Source organism: Elephantulus edwardii, unplaced genomic scaffold (assembly GCF_000299155.1).
Source record: "Elephantulus edwardii isolate Elephantulus edwardi_28Jun2011 unplaced genomic scaffold, EleEdw1.0 scaffold00043, whole genome shotgun sequence".
NCBI lineage: Eukaryota > Metazoa > Chordata > Mammalia > Macroscelidea > Macroscelididae > Elephantulus > Elephantulus edwardii.
In genome coordinates this window covers 10,670,107-10,676,116 of record NW_006399793.1, presented here as the reverse complement: position 1 = coordinate 10,676,116, position 6,010 = coordinate 10,670,107, and positions in this window count along the sequence as shown.

The following is a 6,010-nucleotide window of genomic DNA, read 5'->3' as shown; positions in this document are numbered from 1 at the left end:
TTTTATATATATATTGATATAATGATACTCAGAATATGTTTTAACTTTAATCTAAAATCATCTTCAGTGCAGTAGAACTTCTAAAGCCACATAAACACACCACTATGGGATTTATGACTATGCTTTGATTTTGATCAGAAGTGGAACGACTCAGCTTGATCACTTATCTCATTCAGCTGACTTGGCTTTGATTGACTTTTTGCTCTCTCTAAAAATAAAACTTGACCTCAATTGATGAAGATGCACATTCACTAAGAATATTTCAAAGAACCTGTCTGTGTCAAAAGTACTAAAATATTCCTGAAAGGATACTTTTAAAATATTCGGAGTGAGGAAATATGTCTGTCCTCTTCAAGTGACTAATTTGAAATTGACAACATTAATTTTCTGATATCCACTCTAGCTGGATCGTTTAAAGTTCGGCTTCATTACTCTATAATTATACTTTTAAAGTTTTCTAAAAGGATAAAATTGAAGAGTGACTAAATGTCATTATGAAATGTCTGTTCTGATACTTTAAGATATTTTGAAAATTTATGTACTTTCAAAGTAGCATTTTATATAAAAAGAAAGGACTAAAAGACGTATACAGAGTAGTATCTAACAGAGTTGGAATTGTGAACAATGTTCTTATTAATCATATATTCTTTCAGAGCAGCTATAGTTTACAGAATACTTGACAGTGTAGGTCATAATAAATATTAGCTAAAAGAGAAGAATAGGAAGCCCAGGAAACTTAATTGCGCTAATGCAAAACCTGTGCATAGACTCAGAAGCAGTCATTTGAACAGAATAAGGAGACACTGCATAGTTTGAAATCAAGAAAATTTTGCCTTCGGATTATATCTTTTTTTCTCTTATCTATTTACTCTAAATGTAAATCTTTGAGAAGCTGGAATATATGAAGAAGATGGCATAAGGATTAGAGGATGACTCTTTGGCTACCTGCATTATACAGAAAGGTGACACAACGTCCCATGCAGTAAGAAAAGTTGTATAGAATTTACTGAAGAAGATCAAAGACTGAAAAAAATCTCTATGGTGATTTATATCTCACCATCAAGAAAACAGAAATTATGACCACTAGACCAACAGGCAATGTCATGATAGATGGAGAAAAAGCTTAAGTTGTCAGCAACTTCATTTTACTCAGAATCACTGTCAACATCCATTTTAATAGCAGTCAAGATATTGAAAGAAGTACTGCTTTGGAACAAAATCTGTCCCAAGTACTTCTCCAGAGTGCTAAAGAGTAAGTCAGTTCAAAGAATAAGGTACACCTGATCCAAGCTATGGTATTTTTGCTTCTTATGTATTTTCGCAAGTTGTACAGTGAATAAGGATGACAGAAGCAGAATTGATGCCTTTGAATTGTGATATTGATGAAGAGGACTAATATCTCATGGATTTCTGGGTGATTTTTTTTAACTGAGATTTTAATGAAAGTTTATGAAGAACTTGGCTTTCCAATCATTCATTGCTGCACATTTTCCTCCCTGCCCTCCCAACCCCAGATAACTTTTTTCTTAGGGGGGAAAAAGGTTCTTTCATTGTTATACAGACCTCCAACCCCCACTCTGGACCACTTTACTATGCAGCTCTTATTCTAGACTCTTGTCATGCCAATAATACCTAATCATATATTCCTTTTATACAGTTTTCCCCTCTATTTCAGTGCCATGTAGATTACTTATCCCCTCTTTTCTTAGTTTCTCCCCAGCCTTCATGTCAGTTCTGTTTTATAACAATGACATTATATCATATTTGTCTTTTTGTGACTGAGATATTTCACTCAGCAAAATGTCCTCCAGGGTCACCCATTTTTGTATAATATTTCATGAGTTACTTGTTTTTCAATGCAGCATAATACTCCATTGTGTGAATATACCACGGCTTCTCTATGCATTCATTTGTTGATAGGCACTTTGGTTGTTTCCAACACTTTGCTATTGTGAACAAAGCTGCAATAAACATGAGTGTGCATATATCAGCTTGGGTGACAGTTATGGTTTCTTTAGGGTATAGTCCTAGTAGTGGGATTGCTGGGTCAAATGGTATTTCTATTTGCAACTTATTGAGAAAGCTCCATACAGCCTTCCATAGTGGGCTGCACCATTTTACACTCCCACCAACAGTGAATAAGTGTTCCAGTTTCTCTACAACCTCCCCAGCATTTGTTGTTTACTGTTCTGTTAAATTTTGCTGTTCTTACTGGGAATGAGATGATATCTCATAATTGTTTTTATTTGCATCTCTCTTAGAGCTAGGGATGCCTCCTGAATATCTTCTTTGGTAATGTCTGTTCATATCCTGTGCCTATTTTTCAATTGGGTTGTTTATGTTTATCTTGTGGTGCTCGAATGTTTTATAAATTCTAGATATAAGTCCCTTATTAGACATGTCATTACAAAATTTTTTTTCGGTCTGTGGCTTCCCTTTTTATCCTGTTGGAAAAGTTTTTGGATGTGCAAAGGGATTTGATTTTTAGAAGGTCCCGTTCATCAATGTTATCGTCTCCTGATTGTAGGTTTTTCAGAATGCTTGGAAGACCTTTTTCTGTTGTAGATTAGGGCTTCTGGAGTTCTTGAAAGCTTTTTTCTAATGAAGTTTATCATCCGTGGTTTTAGTCCTAGGTCCTTGATTCACTTTGAGTTGGGCTTTTTTTGTATGGAGTGAGGTGTGGATCTTGCTTGAATTTTCTGCAGATGGTTTTCCAATTTTGCCAAAACTATTTGTTAAAAAGACTATCGTTTCCCCCCTTAACTGATTTCATTTCCTTGTTAAAAATCAGTTGACCAGAGGCAGATGGGCTGATTTCTGCATTCTCAATTCTATTACATTGATCTGTGTGTCTGCTGTCTGAAAGGAAGTGCAACCAGATTGCTCTTTGGATGCAAAAATGGTGAAACTTGGTCTCACATACTTTGTCAGAAAGTATCAGTCCTTGGAAAAACACATTATTTTAGGGAAAGTAGAGGGTTGGTGAAAGAAAAGGAGAAGCTCAAGGATATGGATTGACAATGACTGCAGTATTGGGCGTGAGCATAGTGGAAGATGGTGTAGGATAGGACAAGAGTTGCATATGTTTTTCTTTGGGTCACTATGATTCGTAGTTAACTGGATGGCATTTTACTATAGTAATAGAGACCTTGTGACCTCTAACCTTTTTTATTTCTACCTATTGCCATTGTTAATAAGTACTGTCAAGTTGGTATAAATTAATAGTTGACCCTCTAATGGGTTTCCAAAGACTGTAAATCATACAGGAAGAGATAGTTCATCTTTCTTCTATCTATGAACTGATAGATTTGAAACACCAGCCTTCAACTCCCTGCCTACAAGGCAGCCAGATTTCCCTTTATTCTTATATAGAATTTAAAAGTTTAGATTTTGTTAGCGATTCTTTCTGTGATCAAGTAATTTCAGAGAAAACATGCTAATAGCTCAATTAGAAGTCCTTTGGAAACATTTATTCTCTCCCAACTCCCAAGTTAATTTTTCTCCTAAAGGAGTCTTTCATGCATGTAGGCAGATATTGAATCCACACATCCAAATCCAAACTCTATTTCTGCTCTTTTTTTCCCAGCCCTACTGGTGATACTCTTAGTTCTTGAAGGAAAGAATCAGAGACGTCTGCTCAGAAATAAGAAGTATGCTCAAGGTTCATTTAAGCAAATAAATGACCATTCTAGACTGGGAGGCACAGGGTCCAAAAAGGTAAGTCTTCACAGCAGAGTCTAGAACACATTTATTTATTTAATGAAAGTAAGATAAGACTCTGTTCCATTCTCTTAAGCATAAGATCCAGTATGGGACATTTTCTTGTCCCAGTGCTGCTGTTGTTGTCGATTGCCTTTAAGTCAAGAACAATTCATAGTGACCCTATGAACAAAAGGTCTGAAGGCCCTCTACAACTATCGACATTGACCAAAGTTCATAGAGTTTCTGGAGGCATGTTGTTTAGGAAGTGAATGCCATTCCTGCTTCCAAACCTGTCATGGAACCTTATTGGTTGAGTCATCTGCAATGCATAGCTATCCTATGTACAGCAGTTTTGAACCCTTCCCAACCCTCATTGCCCCAGTCACTGTATCAATCCATCTCATCCAGGATCTTACCCTCCTGTGCTAGGCTGATAATTATTTAACGGTGTGTGTCATTAATAGGGTCATTCTGGGGGTCTAATATTAAGGAGGCAGTGCATGGTATGTTCAATAGTCTTCTCCAGCACCACAACTCCATCAATTCTTGTTCTGTCATTCTTAGTCATTGTCCAGATCTCTGATGCATAACAAGTAATTGTGAAGACTATTGCCTAGATCAGGTCCACCTTAGACTCTAGACTGACATCTTTGTACATTTCTGGAGAAATCCCTGATAGCAGGCTTTCCTAATCCAATCCATCTTTTTTTTTTTCTTGACTGCTGGTTCCAAGAGTGTTGATTGTGGAATAGAAATCTGGAATTTTTAACAATCTCAATCTCTTCTCCATCTATCATGGGGCTGACAATTGGCCCAGTGGTAAGAATATTTCTTTTCTTGATGTTGAGCTTCAATCCAGGTTAAAGACTGCAATCTCTGACTTTCTGTAGTAGATGCTTCAGGTTCTCAGTTTCAGCTAGCAAGGTTGTGTCGTCTGCATAACTCAAGTTGTTGATGAATTTTCCTCCACTTCTGATGCCATATTTCAAGAGGAAAAAAAAGGTCTGTCCTGGACAGGGTGAAACCAACTTGATTTCTGGAGTCAAGGATTTTTAAGCTCTGTCTCATTCATGTACTTTGGACATGATGCCAGAAGGATTTAGTCCTTTGAGAAAGACATCATGTTTGGAAGTGTGGAGAGGCAATTCAGGAGAAGTGACTGAGATAGCTGGGTTAAGTGTGTCAGAGACAGTGAGGATGGCTTAGGATAGGACAGAGTTTGGAGTTTTTGAGCATAAGGTTGTTATGAGCCACAGGCAACTCAGTGGCACATAACAACAAGAAGAGTGGTAATGAACTGTGCTGCTATACCAAAGGCATGCAGTTCAAATTTATCAGCTGCTCCTTAGGATAAACCAGATATTTCATTCTAACCTGTTCTTTCCAGAGACCACAACATTGCCTGGATGTATAGATGTCAAAGTTATGTCTTCATTTCTTTCTACTGATGACTGTATTTCTTCTATATGCCTTCTCCAGGCTCTGTGAACATCCCTTACAATACAGATTATATACCAATGCTCATAACAGCATTATTCACCATCACAAGAACATGGAAACAGCCCAAATGTCCAACCACAATCTAATGAATTGAAAAAAATGGTACATTCACACAATGGAATACTATGTAGCCCTCAGGCACAATGACTTTGTAAAATCACTACTTAAATTGAGAAGGACTGGAGGGAATTATGCTAAGTGAACTAACATAGTTCCATAAGGACAAATACTCTATAAGACCATTATTGTAGAAATATAAAACTAGTAAAATGGGTAGGAGGATCTAAGAGGGGGAGGAGGAGAACAGAGGGATGAATATGGGCGGAGAGGGAGGAGTAAGGTAATCATTATTGCTGTTGTTGATATGTGCCATGGAGTCACTTGTGACTCATAGCACCTATGTAATACAGCCCTAAACTGCTTTGTCCTGTGCCAATTGCACTGCCTCTGACACACCCATCCCGATTATCCCAGTCACTGAATCAATCCAACTCATAGAGGGTCTTCCTCTCCTGCGCTGTCCCTCTTCAAGGACCAGTCCCTTCTTATAACATGTCCAAAGTATGTTAGATGGAGCCTCAGAATACTTGCCTCCAAGGAGCTGCCAGGTTTAACCCTCTCCAGAAGAAATCTCTTTGTTTTCCTAGTAGTCCATGGTACCCTCAATACTCTTTTCCAGTACCACAGCTCAAAGGCATCAATTCTCCTTCTATTAGCCTTAGTCATTGCCCAACTCTCTGATGCATAACAAGTGATAGCAAAGACCATGTCCTGTATCAGATGCACCTTAGTCTCCAGAGAGACACCA